At 37.8% G+C, this 17,521-nt stretch overlaps 1 protein-coding gene across 12 annotated transcripts in view; it reads left to right on the top strand.

Annotated features, from left to right (window-relative positions):
- CRACD (capping protein inhibiting regulator of actin dynamics) overlaps positions 1 to 17,521 on the top strand; it is a 279,668-nt gene that overhangs the window by 14,347 nt on the left and 247,800 nt on the right. The gene's annotated exons all lie outside the window — the stretch shown is intronic.

The raw sequence follows: 17,521 nt of genomic DNA, 5'->3' as shown, positions 1-17,521 counted from the left end.
TGCACATGTATTTTTGTTCTTTCTTCATTTTCCCTTTTACTGAAGATAGAAGTACCTTCTGGGGTTTTGGTTTTGCCTGCTGGTTGTTTATAATCCCTGCTATAGATTACCTCATTCTGCCAGTCTCCGTTGTAATATGATTTATCCTTTTAAAACGAAATTCTCATTAAAATTCCCTCATGCATCTGTCTTCCTCAAAATGTTTAGTTATTTGCTGTAAAACCTGAGAAAGAAGGAAAGACCTAAAAAAGAAAGGAAAGAAGGAAGGAAGGAAGGGGAAGAGGGAGAGAGAGAAAGGGGAATTCTGTTTGGACACTGTACTAACCAGGTCATGCTAGTATTTGATTATTATATTTGAATTTTCAGTATTCTTGGTTTTTCCCTCAAATGGTTAAAAATATATTTATTTTATTATTTTTTTATTTATGAATGTTTATTTTTGAGAGAGAGAGAGAGAGAGCACAAGAGAGGAAGGGGCATAGAGAGAGGGAAACAGGATCTGCAGTGGGCTCTGTGCTAACAGCAGAGAGCCTGATGTGGGGCTCTTACAAACTGTGAGATCGTGACCTGAGCCGAAGTTAGATGCTTAACTGACTGAGCCACCGAGGTGCCCCTGTTTTATTTTTTTTAATGTTTATTTATTTTGAGAGAGAGAGAGTGAGCATGTGTGCACATGGGAGTAGGGAGGGACAGAGAGAGAAAGAGAGAGAGAGAGAATCTCAAGCATCTTGGAGCCCAACTTGAGGCTTGAACTCACAACCATGAGATCATGACCCTGAGTTGAAATCAAAAGTCGGATGCTTAATTCACTGAGCCACTGGTGCTTCTAAAAGTATTTTTATTATGGCAAAATATATATAACATAATTTTACCATTTTAACCATTTGAAGTGTATAGTTCATTAGTATTAAGTACACTGAGAATGTCACACAACCATCTCCACTGTTCATTTCCAGAACTTTTTCATCATCCCAAACAGAAACTCTTGACCTGTTAAACAGTAACTCCTCATTCCCCCCATCCCCTGGTAACCTCTACTTTACTTTCTGTCTCTATGAAATTTGCCTGTCATAGGTTCTGCATATAAATGGAATCACATAATATTTGTCCTTTTGTGGCTGATTTACTTCACTTAGTGTAATATTTTAAAGATTCATCCATGTTGTAGCATATATTAGACCTTATTCCTTTTTTTGGCAGAATAAAATTGTATGTATATAACATCTTAAAAAAATTTACTCATCTATTGATGGACATTTGGGTTGTCTGCCTTTTGGCAGTTGTGAATAATACTGCCATGAACTTTGTTGAATAAGTATCTTTTTGAGTTGCTACTTTCTATTCTTTTGCATATATACCTGCCAGTAAAATTGCTGGAATCATATGGTAATTTTATGTTTAACTTTTTGAGGTCCTGCCATATATCATTTTCTGCAATGACCATACCATTTTGGGGGGGTTTTCTTTTTTTTTTAATTTTTAATTTTGTTTTTTATTTTTTAAAATTTACATCCAAGTTAGTTAGCATATAGTGCAATAATGATTTCAGGAGTAGATTTCTTAGTGCCCCTTACCCATTTAGACCATCCCCCCTCCCACAACCCCTCCAATAACCCTCAGTTTGTTCTCCATATTTATGAGTCTCTTCTGTTTTGTCCCCCTCCCTGTTTTTATATTATTTTTGTTTCCCTTCCCTTATGTTCATCTGTTTTGTCTCTTAAAGTTCTCATATGAGTAAAGTCATATGATTTTTGTCTTTCTCTGACTGACTAATTTTGTTTAGCATAATATCTTCCATTTCCATCCACGTAGTTGCAAATGGCAAGATTTCATTCTTTTTGATTGCTGAGTAGTACTGCATTATATATATACACCACATCTTTTTTTTTTTTATTAAAAAAAATTTTTTTTAACGTTTATTTATTTTTGAGACAGAGAGAGACAGAGCATGAACAGGGGAGGGGCAGAGAGAGAGGGAGACACAGAATCTGAAACAGGCTCCAGGCTCTGAGCTGTCAGCACAGAGCCCGACACGGGGCTCGAACCCACAGACCGCGAGATCGTGACCTGAGCCGAAGTCGGCCGCTTCACCGACTGAGCCACCCAGGCGCCCCTATACACCACATCTTCTTTATCCATTCATCCATCGATGGACATTTGGGCTCTTTCCATACTTTGGCTATTGTTGATAGTGCTGCTATAAACATGGGGGTGCATGTTTCTCTTTGAAACAGCACACCTGTATCCCGTGGATAAATACCTAGTAGTGCCATTGCTGGATCATAGGGTACTTCTACTTTTAGTTTTTTGAGAAACCTCCATACCGTTTTCCAGAGTGGCTGCACCAGCTTGCATTCCCACATACCATTTTAAAAAAATGTTTATTTATTTATTTATTTTGAGAGAGAGAGAGAGAAGGAGAGGGCAGAGAGAGAGGATGGAGAGAATCCCAGGAAGTCTCTGTGTTGTCAGTGCAAGCCTGAAGGGGAGCTCAATCCCACAAACTGCTAGATCATGACCTGAGCCGAAATCAAGACTCAGTTGCTAAACTGACTGAGCCACCCAGATGTCCCTGACCATACCATTTTAAAATTTCACCAGCAGTGCACAAGCGTTCTAATTTCTCCACATCCGCACTGGTTATTACTTGTTACAATAGGTAATACAAGTTTCTCCTCCTGCCTGAAAGTAGAGCATTCCTAGGAAACCCTTTGTAAGCTGAAATGGCAGAAAGTGAAGAAACAATTACAATTAATTTACATGAAAAATATTTTGAGCATCCCCAGACCCCAAAAATAACCTCTTAGGCTTTACTGATCATGGATTTATGACATCTCTTGCTAATGGATGCACAAAATAAGTCACAATAAAGCACAGGTGTTCACAGACACAGTTCAGAGCTATGGAGGCTTGATGCTGAGATGCTGAGTGTATTTCCTGGGGAAGGAGCTTGGCAGGGCCACTCTCACTGTTCAGAATGGGTGCTGCCTCTATAATCGCTCGCTGTAAAACAAATGCTGAATGCTGTTTATACTTTTTGCCTTTTTTTTTTTGTAAAATCAAAAATCCTCTTCAGATTTCTTTAAGTTAGTGAAACTAAGTATTAATGTGGGTCTTTTGTAAAAGTGAAGTGGCACATAAACTTTTGAAAAGCAGGGGAGTATCACTCAATGTATGTACCACATTGTGCTTATCCATTCATCTGTCGATCGATGCTTGGGTTGCTTCCATATCCTAGCTATTGTATATAATGCTACTGTGAACATGGGTGTACAAATATCTCTTCGAGATCCTGCTTTCAGTTCTTGTGCGTGTAGACCTAGAAGTGGAATTGCTGGATCATGTGGTAATTCCATTTTTAATTTTTTGAGGAGCCGCCATACTGTTTTCTGCAGTGGCTCTACCATTTTACATCTCTGCCAACAGTGCACAGTGGTTCCAGTTTCTCCACATCCTTGCCAACACTTTTTTTTTTTTCCTGAGAGTGAGAGAGAGTGAGAGCGAGAAAGCATGAGTCTGGGAGGGGCAGAGAGAGGGAGAGAGAGAGAATTCCAAGCAGGCTCCGTGTAGACAGTGCAGAGCCCGACATGGGTCTCAAACCCACAAACCGTGAGATTACGACCTGAGCCGAAATCAAAAGTCAGATGCTTAACCGACTGAGCCACCCAGGTGCCCCTGTTCTTTTTTTTTTTGTTTGTTTTTCGTTTGTTTGTTTTTTGATAATAACCATCCTGAGTGTGAGGTGATGTCTAATTGTCATTTTGATTGATTTTCATTTCTCTAATGATTAGTGATGTTGAGCATCTTTTTGTGTGCTCATTGGCCATTTCTATATCTTTTTTGAAGAAGAGTCCTTTGTCTGCTTTTTATATGGGTTGTTTGCCTTTTTGTTGTTAAATTTTAGAAGTTCTCTATGTATTCTATGTATTAATCCCTTATCCATTATATGATTTGCAATTTTTTTTCTATTCTGTGGGTTGCCTTTTTATTCTATGGATAGTATCTTTCAATGTATAGAATTTAAAAATTTTTGCAAAGTCCAATTTATCTATTTTGTCTTTTGTTATCTGTGCCTTTGGTGTTGAAGTTGTTGCCAAATCCAACGTGTTGAAGCTTTTGTCCCATGTTTTCTTTAAGAGTTTTATTGTTTTAGTTCTTACTTTTTGGTCCTTGATCCATTTTGAGTTAATTTTTGTATATGGTGTTAGGTAATGACCTAGTTTCCTTCTTTTGCATGTGAATGTTAAGTTTTCCTAGCACCATTTGTTGAGACTTTTTTTTTCCACATTGACTGGTCTTAGCACCCTTGTCAGAATCATTTGACCATATATGTAGGGGTCTATTTCTGGGCTTTCTACTTTATTGTATTGGTTTGTAGGTCTCTCTTTATGCCAGTGCTACACTGTTTTGATTACTATAGCTTTGTAGTAAGTTTAGAAATTAGGAAGTGTGTGTCCTCTAGTTTTGTTCTTCTTTTTCAAGATTGTTTTGATTATTATCAGCCCCAGAGATTCCATGTGAATTTTAGGATGAGTTTTTCTATTTCTGTCTAAAAACACCTTCAGGATTTTAATGGGGATTACATTGAATCTGTAGATTACTTTGGGTAGTACTGACGTTTTAACAATATCAAGTCTTCCAACTCATGAACATGTGACGTGTTTCCATTTGTTTATGTCTTCCTTAATTTCTTTAAGTAATGTTTTGTAGTTATTTATTTATTTAAAGTAAAATCTATGCCCATCGTGGGGCTTGAACTCATAACTGTGAGATCAAGTCACATGCTGTAATGACTGAACCAGCCAGGTGCGCTTGTTCTGCAGTTTTAACTGTATAAGTCTTTTACCTCTTTGGTTAAGTTAATTCCTAAGTATTTTATTCTTTCTGGTGCTTTTGTAAATGGATTTGTTTTTGTAATTTCCTTTCCACATGGCTAATTGTTTATGTGTAGAAACACAACTTATAATTTTGTGTTGACTTTGTATCCTGTTACTCTGCTCAATTCATCTATCTTAACACCTTTGTGTGTGTGTGTGTGTGAGTGTGAGTGTTTGGAGTCTTTGGGATTTTCTACATATGAGATCATATCATCTGCAAACAGAAATAATTTCACTCCTTCCTTTTCAATTTGGATACTTTTTATTTCTTTTTCTTGCCTAATTGCTCTGGCTAGAATTTCCAGTACTATGTTGAATAGACTTAATAAAAACAAATATCTTACTTTGTTCCTGATTTTAGAGGAACGACTTTCAGTCTTTCACCATTGAGTATGATGTTTGCTATGAGGTTTTTTTTAGTGGAAATAAAAACACTGCTTTATTTTTCTAATCACTCTAAATTTGGAATTCTAAAATCAGAACATAAGAATTCTCCCTTCCTTTCCCAAACTTTCATGGAGGGGCCAGCTGAGGAGTAGTCCAGTACTATTGGTGATCTCTGTTTCTGTGGAACAAAAAACTCGGTTGTGAGGTTTTTTTTAATATATGACTTTTATTAATTTGAGGTAGTTTCCTTCTATTTCTATTTTGTTGAGTGTTTTTATTATGAAAAGATGTTGAGTTTTGTTAGATTTTTTTTCCTGCATCAATTGAGATGATCATGTGGTATTTTTTTCTTCATTTTATTGATGTGACGTGTTACATTGCTCAGTTTTTATATGGTGAACCATCCTTGCATTCTAGGAATAAATCCTACTTGATCAAGGTGTATAATCTTTTTAATATGCTGCTGAATTCTGTTTGCTAGTATTTTGTTGAAGATTTTTAAAAAGATGTTTATTTTGAGAGAAAGAGAAAAAGAGAGAAAGAGCATGCATGCAAGTGGGGGAGGGGCAGAGAGAGGGGGAGAGAGAATCCCAAGTAGGCTCCGCGCTGTCAGCCTGATGCGGGGCTCAATCTCATGAACCGTGAGATCATGACCTGAGCTGAAATCAAGAGGTAGATGCTTTACTGACTGAGCCACCCCAGCACCCCTTTTGCTGAAGATTTTTGCATCAATAATTCTAAGAGATATTAGTCTGTAGTTTTCTTTTAATGTCTTTGGCTTTGGTATCAGGGTTATGCTGGCCTCATAGAATGGGTTAGGAAGTGTTTCCACCTCTTTAATTCTTTTGAAATGTTTGAGAAGGATTGGTATTAGTTCTTTAAATGTTAGGTAGAATTCATAGTGAAACTCTCAGGCCCAGGACTCTTCTTTTTTGGGAGATTTTGGGTTAATGATTCTATTTCTTTATTTGTTATAGGTATATTTAGATTTTCTCTTTCTTCATGATTTAATCTTAGTAGGTTTTGTGTTTTAAGGAATTTGCCCATTTTGTCTAGGTTATTGAACTTTTTGGCATACAGTTGTCCATAGTACTTATAATCCTTTTTGTTTCGTGGAATCAGTAGTGATGTCCCCACTTTCACTTCTTATTTTAGTAATTTGAGCCCTTTTTTTTTTCTTTTGGTTCATCTGACTAAAAGTTTGTCAATTTTATTCATCTTTTAAAAGAACCAAATTTTGGTTTCATTGATTTTTTCATTTTTTATGTTCTTTTTAAAAAAATTTTTATTTATTTTTGAGAGAGAGATTGTGGGGGAGGGGGTGAGGCAGAGAGAGAGAGAGAGAGACAGAGACAGAGACAGAGGATCAAAAGCAGGCTCTGCACTGTCAGCAGAGATCCTGATGCTGGGTTCAAAACTACAAAATGTAAGACCATAACCTGAGCTGAAATCAGACACTCAACTGACTGAGCCACCCAAGTGCCCCTATTCTCCATTTCATTAATTATCATTCAGTAATTATCAAAAAATTATCTCTGCTTTAATTTTTATTTTCTACCTTCTGCTAGCTTTGGGTTTAGTTTGTTCTTTTAACAATTCCTTAAGTTGTAGAGTTAAGTTGTTGATTTGAGCTCTATTTTTTTTTTTTTTAATGTAAGTGTTCATAGCTATAAATTTCTCTCAGCACTTTTTGCTGCATCCCATTAGTTTTGGTTTCTTGTGTTTTCATTTTATCTCGTAAGTATTTTCTAATTTTTCTTGTACTTTTTTCTTTGGTCTATTGGTTGTTTAAGTCCATTGGTTGTTTGAATCTGTTGAGACTTAGTTTGTGGCCCAGCATATGGTCTGTCCTGGAAGATGTCCCATGTGAAGTTTTTGCTTCATATATTTTGGTGATCTATCATTAGATATGAGTTTATGATTGTTATATCTTCTTGCTGTATTGAATCTATTATTAATATTGAGTATTCTTTTTTGTGTCTTGTAATATTTTTTGATTTAAAGTCTGTTTTGTCTGATACCAGAATAGCCACCTTGGCTCTCTTTTGGTTACTTTCTGTATGGAATATCTCTTCCATCCTTTCACTTTTAACCTGTTTGTGTCTTTGGATCTCAAGTGAGTCTCTTGTAGACAGTTTATAGTTAGGTCATGTATTTTTATCCACTCTGCCAATCTCTGCCTTTTAATTGGTGAGTTTAATCCAATTATATTTGAAGTAATTACTGATAAGGAAGGTCGTCTGTTATTGTACTGTTTGTTTTCTATATGTCCTATAGCATTTTTGTTCTTCATTTCATATATTACAGTCTTCTTTTGTGTTTAGTTGATTTTTTTTGTAGTAATATGTTTATAAATCCCTTTCTCATTTTCTTTATAGCTATTTTCTTTGTGATTACTATGAGAATTTCACTTAACATCCTAAAGTCAAAACACTCTTGATTTTTATAGCAGCTTAACTTTAATGACATACAAAAACTCTTTTTTATAGCTTCATTCCCACCCCTTTTGGTAGTTGTCACAAAATTACATTCATACATTGTGTGCCCCAAATCCTAAACGAATAATCCTTTTTAAATGCATGAGTTTCTTAAATTATGTAGAAAACAAGATTGGGAGTTACATACCAAAGTTATAGTAGTACCAGCTCTCACACTAGTATGTCTTTTTTCTTTAAATGTATTGGTCTTTAAATCATGTAGAAAACAAAGAATACAGTTACAAACCATTGTTACAATAACAATAGCTTTTATAATTGCCCGTGTATTTATCTTTATTGAGATCTTTATTTTTCCATACAGTTTTGAGTTACTGCCTAGTATCTTTTCATTTCACCTTGCAGGACTCCCTTGAGCATTTCTTTAAAAAAATTTTTTTTTTAATTTATCTAAAAAATTTTTTTAACATTTATTTATTTTTGAGAGAAAGAGAGAGAGAGACAGAGTGCGAGTGGGGGAGGGGCAGAGAGAGAGGGAGACACAGAATCTGAAGCAGGTTACAGGCTCTGAGCTGTCAGCACAGAGCCCAACATGGGGCTTGAACCCACAAACCACGAGATCATGACCCCAGCCGAAGTCAGATGCTTAACTGACTGAGCCACCCAGGCTCCCCTTCCCATGAGCATTTCTTGAAGGGCAGGTCTAGTGGTGACAAATTCCCTCAACTTTTTTAAAATTGGGAAACATCTTAATTTCTCTCTCACCTTTGAAGGACAGATTTGCCAGAAATAGGATTCTTAGTTGACAATTTTTTTCTTTCAGCACTCTGAATATATCAATCCACTGTCTTCTTGCTTCCAAAGTTTCTGGTGAGATATCTAGCTACCTTATTGAGGATCCTTTATATGTAATGACTGACTTCTCTCTTGCTGTTTTCAAGATTCTTTCTTCGTCTTTTGAAAGTTTCATTATAATGTGTCTTGGTGGGTCTCTGTGTGAGTGCTCAAATTACTTGGGAGTTCATTGATATTCTTGGATGTTTAGGTTTATGTCTTTCATCAAATTTGGGAAATTTCAGCCATTATTTTTTCAAATATTCTTTCTGCTCATTTCTGTCTGTCTCCTTCTTCTGGGACTCCCATGATGTATATGTTGTTCTATTTGATGGTGTTCTACACACAGGTCCCTTAATCTGTTTGCTTTTCTTTGATCTCTCTCTCTCTTTTTTTTTTTTCTGTTTTTCAGCGTCAGTAATTTCCATTGCTCTATCTTCAAGTCCACTGATTCTTTCTTCTGCTTCCTCACATTTGCCTTTGAATACATCTAGTGAAGTTTTCATTTCTGTTACTATACTTTTTCAGCTCCAGAAGGTTTTTTGTTTGTTTGTTTCTTTTTAGGTTTTCTCTCTCTTTATTGATATTTCCATTTTGTTTGCACATCATTTTCTTGACCTGCATCTCTCTTTAGTTCTTTTAGCATCTTTAAGACACTTGCTTTAAAGTCTTTGTCTAGTATATCTGCCATTAGGTCTTTTCTCAGGGACAGTTTCTGTTGATTTGTTTTGTCTGTTGAATGTATCATACTTTTCTGTTCCTTTGTATGACTTGTGACTTTTTTTTTTTTTTTTTTTTTTTTTTTTTTTTTTTTTTTTTTTTGTTGAACACTGGGCATTTTAATCTAATGATGTGGTAAATTTGGAAATCAGATTATACCCCTTACCCAGGGTTTGCTTTTTTTTTGTATTGTTTTTGTTTTTTTGATTGTTGGAGGCTGTGTCTGTGCTGAGGATTAGCCTAAGGTAATAAATTTAATGTCTTCTCAGGTCTTTTCTGAGCATGCATGATCATTTTCTAATATTTCTTATATGCAGTTGTTTTTGAATGTCTTAGTCTTTAATGTCTAGCTCTAGAAAGGGGAAAAGGTGAAAAATGAAGTGGAGGAGCGGTGGAGACACTAGCCCTTTTAATCCTCTGGAAGTCATTTCAGCCAGAGCAGGGAGAGACTTGTAGAACTAGGGGGAGGTATGACAACATTGCTTCCTTGCCTCTTTGTCAGCACATATGTGGATGTGTCAGAAGCAGCAGTTAGCAGAGTATAGATCCCCAATATTTGTAGGAAAGAGTCATTGTTACTCACCCTAGCTCTCACAGTTGTACAAATTATTCTAGGAACACATGCATGCACAGTTGCCTGCTACTTACTGGCTGCGGGTGGAGGATGGGTAGCTGCTACAGTGCTAAGAACTGAAATTGACCAAAATTAACTACATTTTGCAGTGCAGGTGTACCCCTGGAAATTGCAAGCCTTCAACAAACTCCAGAGATCCAAAATAGTTGCATCAGACAGCTTTTCCCAGTGAGCTGTTTTCTAGGTGGGGTTGTTTCCTACTCCACCGTTCTCCCAGAATCCTCCTCCCTTTGCCCAATTTTGAATTGGGTGGTTTGCTTTTTTCGTGTTGACTTGTAGGAATTCTTTATATATTCTAAATATTAATTACTTATCAGATATGTGATTTGCAAGTATTTTCTCTCATTGTGTGAGTTGTCTTTTCACTCTCTTGATAGTATTTACATGTTTTCTTAACTATAACAGTTATACTTGAAGGTGAAAAGGGATTAATATAAAAAACAAGCAGCAAGCACAAACTTAGCTATCCAAGTAGATAATAGTATTGCTGCTGTTTGATGAAGGCTCCCAGGAGAAGACAAGATGACTAAAGTTTTTGAGTCACAGTCTGGATTCATATTCCCTTAAAGTTTACAAGTGCTCCTTCTGCGAAGCCAGCGTGGAAGGCCGGGAGTGAAGCTGGAGAGATGGAGGGCTGCCTACAGTCCAGCCATCTGATGTGGACTGGGGTTGAGTAAGATCATTCAGGTATTTTTTTTCTTCTGTGTTGCTTCCCAGAACTTTGCTGATAACCCTCATATTTCTGGTTTTCTTCCATATCACTATCCACTTTGATTCAGCACTAATATTATGCCTGTGGTATTCATCCTTTTCCCTGTCATATCTTCATCTGTGTTACTTGTACATTTTGCTAATTTGTACATTTGCTCTGGTATGCCCATAGTTCATATTGGTGAAAGAAAAGCTACCCACTGGTTCAGTGGGTAACCAGATAAGCTTTTCCTCTGGTTATTTCTTTTGGGGACATGGTTATGCACTACAATTCCATCTACAAGATGTTTTTCATTAAGTGTTCTTTTTGCAACTGCTATATCCAGCTTTCTCAAGAAACTTGCCCTTTTGACCTGAATTGTTGTTGTTTACAAATTGAAACTGCAGTAGTGTGCTTATAGTTTTTATTGTTAAAATAAAGAAAATTGCCTTTACTCTTTTCTCCAAACCCATAGTTAGGACAAAGGGAAGAAAACACCAAGGTACACTTATTGGCTCTTTCAGTCTGGCTAAGACTGGTAATTATGGGAAACGGAGTAAGCAAAAAATATGCAGCACAGATTTTTCAGGAAATGGTCTTTACAATGTGATAGATGGAGAAATAGCATGAGGAGATGGTTTCAGTGTATGATCCTGTGTCTAATTCTAGAAGGAAAGCCAGAAGAAAACAGAACAAATTCTCAAGGAGAGTGAAGGTCATTAAGAAGTTTAGAAATATCCATGTTTCCTGACATGTCTTTGCAGAGGTGCAAAGATGGAAGGGGGAAACCTAACCTCTATAATTCTGTCTTTAACTGATAAGATGGGTGCGTACAAGAGCCCACTTTTTGTGCATCTGATCAACTCCAAGTGTGGTCTGCTATAGAATTAGTGTTGACAAATAGGTTGATATCAAAGCAGGTACTATTAATCACATGTTTCCACTCCCAGGATTCCATCTCAGTTCTTAAGAATGGATAAATTTCATGACCCCAGTAATACAGAAATAGATTCAACAAGTATAGATATTTTTTTGGCAGGTTTGTCTTTTTATTAGAGAACACCAGTTCTCAGATGCAGTCAAGTGTTCATTTTTAGTTAATGAAATAATAATATGATAAAACTGCTTTTCTGGAATAATTTTATAGTTACTGAATTTCTGTATGTATAAATGTATATGTATACCTATACATATGACTTTGTTTTTGTGCAGTCTTATTCATGAATAGCTTCTCAAGATTTAATGTTTGTATTTGATTGATTAGAGAGCCAGTATCTTCAAAAAGATAGTAAGGAAACAAGTATTTTTTCAGAGGATATTTCAGAGTTTTATTGCACTGAGTAATGTTTCAGTATAGGACAGTGAGCCATTTTTGTATCTCGCCTCAGGTTATCAAGTCTTGCAGTATTGTTTGGCCTCCTTCCTTCAGCCACAACAAATGTGTTAGCATCTGTCTTAGAGCTAAGAATAGTTTAATATAAATTCCATACCACCCACTATGTTTGTAACAAGAGAAGAAATAAACAAGGACTCCCCATTCTCAGATTGAAACTTCCAGACCCTGGCTTTAACAGATCTTATTTCATCCAATATCTCTAAATATCTCTGTACTATTTACAGGGTAGAAACAACATATATTTAGATAATCAGGATTCAGGACTGAGATATGAACTTACAGGACACCTCTCTACCTACCAGTGTGCTGTGGACTTCTTGCTGTAAACTCTACAGACTGGAGCTCCCCTCTCTGCCCATAGCCTTCTTGCCTTTCAACCCCTTCTCAGGTGTTTCAATTCCCTTAAGATCCCAGTTCTTTTAACAGACATTTTTTGAGTGCCTGCTCTTTTGACATTTGGTAGGTGCTGCATAATAATAACTTACATTAGTGTGGATGAGTACACTTTATAAGGTACTTGCATATACATTATCTCATTTAACCATTATCTAAGCTCCTTTTCTTAGTGTTTTAGTAGAAAAACTTCCCTTTTCCAAAGCTAAACTTCCTCTTTGTTCTTTTATCCTTATTATCTCCCATCTTTTCAGAAACTTTGGTCTTAGGTTATCTCCTTTCTCCTATTAGTTCTTTCCCTTCTTGATAAAAATGTCCTTAAGCCTGGCCTATTATTAAAAAACAAACAACTACTGGTGCTTAATCCCTCTTAATGATGCCATTCAATCTTTTTTCTCCCACTTACTTGCTCACTCACTCACTCACTCACTCACAGGTTTTTCACAAGTATAGCCTCTAGTATCTACCTTAACCTTCCTAATGCCTCACATTATGCATCTGGCTTCCTATCCTCATCTTGAACTGAAACTACTTTTTACAGAGTCACCAAAAATTTCACCCACAACCAAAAAATGAAATGCCCTTTCTGCATTCTTTGTCTGAACACAGGCTGGTCACAGATGTCTGAAGTGATTCTTCACCCTTTGAGACAACTGAAGTCATCTGAGGTTTGGCAGTGTGGCTCAGAACCACGAGCTGTAGTTGTTGGGCAACAGGTAAAGGACAAGCCAAAAGAAGTCTATTCTATTCAGAGCTCTCAGTCCTTGAGGAAGATGATGAAGTACCTCTGGAACTCCTTGTTGTGAGACTTTATGTTCACACAGGTGACAGGAGACCGTTATTTTCTATGGTTCATCACTTTCCTTCTGTAGTTATGCATTTGTGGAATGAGGCCATGACAAACATACCTCTGCTTGGTATGTCCCTACATGTGAGACCTCATGTCCCTACAGGTGAGACCCAACTCCTCTGTAATACCTATAACTTCTAGTGAGATAAAGTGCAGACTGGTTCATCTGCAAACTGAGTGTGTGCTGTCTTGGTTGACTTGTTGGGCTCATAGTTCTGAAGGTACCCTCAGGGTGCCATACAGTGCAGAGCAGGGGCTTTGGTTTCCAAACACCAGAAGGCAGCGATGGCACTTGGTTAGTTTTGAATACCCTCTCAAGAGATAAGAAATCGGACAAGAAATTGTATTGTTACCTCCATCTTTAAGCTTTTTTGGGAGCATTGTTAAACATGTCAAATCTCCAAGATTCTGCATGGAAGTCTTCTACTTCATTTGGGGATCAGTAGTGTATCTAACATTAGAATTGCAGTCATGATTCCCAACAATGTGGCTAAGAAGCAGGTGTAGAACAGTGGTAGTGACTTTCCTTGGTAGACAGAATTATTTTGCTTTGGCCCTATCTGGTATACACATGCACACACAAACGCACACACTCACAGACACAGTATAAGGAAGGTCTGTTACAGTGCCGTGTACACTGCAGAACCTACATAAATAGCTTATTGAATTACTGCATGAAAAAATAAATGAACACATGAGGACCAGGGGTTCCTGGGTGTTATAGGTGACTGGAAGATAGCATAGAGTAGGAAAGAAGATGGTGATAGGAGAAAATAGAGAAAAGTGTAAATGGGTAAGACAGAAGAGTAAAAAGTTAGATAGATTCAGAAGAAATTTAATGAGTAAGTTAGAATTAGTCAAGATCGTTCAGATGGAAATTTGCACAATAGAATAGAGAATTTGCCTGTTCTGTTATTTAAGATTATATAAGATGCTTGTCTTTAGAGGAAAGAATGGAAGTCTTTATCCAGGAGCCTCTGTTTCTCATAGGCTATTAGGAGTAGAAAATGGGAATTCAGAAAAGGGAAAGGTATTTTTTTTTTAAACTCAGATAAATAGTTCTTCTTTAGAGAATGGCCAGAAACAGTGTTTATTAGGTGAAAGAGGATGAGTGTTATGGAATAGGAGCCAATTCCCTGCCCTTGCTTAGGCCTACAGTGGGCTATTGGTGTGACTTGATTTTCTGAAGAATCTGGCCTGTCCCAGAATGTGCCACATAATATCTCAACTTTTCATCATTTGCTTTCCTTCTTTGGATCTGGATACCTGTCTCTAAAGGGTTCCTCTTAAAAGTGCAGTTCTTTGCTTGGAGATATAACTTGTTATTAGCATGGATTCATGTCTTTAATTAGCGTAAATCACGTAACACAAAAACAGTTCCTTGTTCTACAGCTCATTGTATGACAGGGTTAAATCTCTCTACCTCATTTTTCAGATCAGATGGTTGTACTAGATTCTGTCATTTATTCAGAAGTGCTTATTGAATGACAACTATGTGCTAGAGATTGTTCTAGATCCTGGAAAAACAACAGTGAATAAAACAGAGTAAACATCCTGCCCTTGTAGACCTCACAGTCTGTGTATGGAGCGGGGGGCGGGGGGGCGGGCAGGCAAACAAACAAATAACCAGGGGAAGGAGGATGGGACATGTGAGCGTGGGAAGATGGTGGTGTTGGCAATTTTAGGTAGGGTGGTCAGGGACAGCCTCTCTGAAAAGTTGATGTTTGAAGGAGGTGAGGGAGCTAAAAGTCATGTGGTTATCTGAGGAGCAGCATTTCAGGCAGAGGGAATAGCAAGTACCATGGGCTTGAGGCAGAGACTGGGTCCTGTGTCTAAGGGACAGTGAGGAGCCGCTGCAGCCCTCACTGATGAAGGGGAGAGAGCAGAAGGAGAAAAGGTCAGAGGAATGCAGGAGCAGACACTGTGGGTCTTGTGGGGCATTGGAAGGGCTTTGGCTTTTACTCCAAATAAGACAGGAAGACATTGGAGGGGTGTAAGCATCTGAGTGGCATGACTTTAGGGAAGCAAGGGTGTCATCGTGGAGTCCATTTAGAGGGTTATTCATAGCTTGGACTGGAGCAATAGTGATGAAGGAGTGTTAAGTTCTGGATCTGTTTTGGGAGGGAGAGGACAGAGAGAAGGCCACATGAAGATGGAGGTAGCAATTAGAGTTGTACCACCCTATGCCAAGGAACGTTTGGAGCCACCAGAAGCTGGAAGAAGTAAAGAAGGGTCCTCCCCTAGAGCCTTTGGAGGGAGTATGGTCCCACGACATCTTGGTTTCATGCTTCTGGCCTCCAGAACTGTGAGAGAATAAGTTTCTGTTGTTTTAAACCATCAAGTTTGTGGAAATTTGTTACTGCAGCCCTAGGAAGCTAATACAGGTATCTATTAGTCATCAACGTGGTGATGTTGAAATGACAAATGTGTTTGAATTTCAGGGAAAAAAATCTGGGTTGGAGATGTAAAATTGCTATTCCTCAGTATAGAGCTGACGTTTAAAACGAGAGTAGGAGTACCTGGTTGGCTTAGTCAGTGGAGTGTTCGACTCTTGATCTCAGGGTTGTGAGTTCAAGACCCGTGTTGGGTGTGGAGATTATATAAAAATAAAATCTTAAAAAAAATAAAGCAATGAGAACAGATGAGACTTCCAGGGAGAAAGTGTCTCCAGAAGAGAGTAGGCTCAAGGATTGAGCCCCTGAATGCTCCTATGTTAAGAGGTTGGGCAGGTGAAGAGGGTTTAAAACATCAGCTGGTGAGCTCATTTGGGCAGAAGTCTGGGGGTGGAAGCCCTGACTTTTTCTCTCTTTCTGAATACCAAGGGGGAAAATGATGGATTGCATTAGAGCCCTCCTACTTTTAAGACATTTTATGAGCTTTTGTTCTGTACCAACCTCAGATATCTTCCACCAGGGAACACTTTATATTATGGGAGGAGGAAAGGATCTGGAGGGCCCTATATCCTATTCAAGAAGGAACTTGAGTAGAAAGCTGCCGGAATACTGGTGGGAAGTTGTGTCTTCAGTTCTTCTCTCCTCTTCTAAAAGAATGTACCTGATCAAAGGAGGAATTAGAATCAATTAGAGAGATAGACTCTTTCAAGTAATCAGAGCAGGTTGAGACTAGAAGGGGCTTAATTAATGTGGTAATATGTGTACAGACTTAGCGTACAGCTTGACATATAATGGTTAAGCAACGTATGAAACTATTATTAGTTAATAGCTATTTTTTAATCCCAAACTTTCATTTTGCAGATAAGGAAGTTGGGACTCAGATGTTCAGGAACCAACAGTGATGTCCTTAATCTACATAGAAAGGAGAAATTAGCAAAAAGTCCTTAGCTTGGGATCCAAGACCCTCTGCTTTCTGGTTCCAACTCCATTTGTATTCAAGTCCTCACCTACCACTGTCTCCTTACCCTCAACTCAGTGCCTCCAGTCACCTCCCTCTCCTCTGTGCACGCCTTCAATCCCTTCCACTTCCTCTCTTCCTTTCCAGTTCCTTACCCATTTTTATGGCTCTAACAATACCTGTGAATTCTTTCCTGACCTATCTAGCCACACTAACTACTCTTCCTCTTTGGAATTCTCTAGCAGGGTTCCCAGGGCACTACCTGGATGCTGCTTAGCCTCTAGTCCCTCTTGCCTTTCCTACAGACATTTCCAGCCTGTGTTGCATAGAAGATCTTGCTGCATAAATACTGAGGGAAGCAGCCCAGGGACTGTGCAGTGTGTGTGTGTGTGTGTGTGTGTGTGTGTGTGTACACATGTGTATATGTTTGTGTACCTTTGGGTTCTTGAGGAAAAGAAAGGCCTTTTTTTGCTTGGTAGCTGCTCTGCAGAAGCCCTGCTAACAGAAGTTGTGTATTGTGTCTGGCATGGCCTGTGTGACATTTTGTCATCAGTTATTACCTTGTAAAAAGACCTTGTGAGGCTTTAAAGTTGGATCCCTCTCATAATATTATCTGAATTGAAATAGTGTAATAGCCCTATTTGAACAGACACCTTCTAAGAATCAGATAGGTTACTTCTTTTGGTAAGACTTTTATTCTTCTAAGGTTTTTGCACTAGGATAAACTTAGGGTGACCCAGAAAAAGAAAAACTTGATTCCTTACAAAGAAGATAGACACTTTCTTGCTTCAAAGGCAGACGGATACCAGAGCTTCCTTGGTGACAGTAATGACGAATCAGTCGTCTTGTATTTACCTTTGCTCCTCTGTCTAAAATTGTATTTACCGTGTCAATAGATAACCTAAGTTGTTTTCCTCTACCTTAATATTTTGTGATTGTAACAATTACTCTTA

The sequence above is a fragment of the Neofelis nebulosa genome, chromosome 3 (genome assembly GCF_028018385.1).
Source record: "Neofelis nebulosa isolate mNeoNeb1 chromosome 3, mNeoNeb1.pri, whole genome shotgun sequence".
NCBI classification, from domain to species: Eukaryota; Metazoa; Chordata; class Mammalia; order Carnivora; family Felidae; genus Neofelis; species Neofelis nebulosa.
This window is presented reverse-complemented; position numbering and strand designations above follow the sequence as displayed.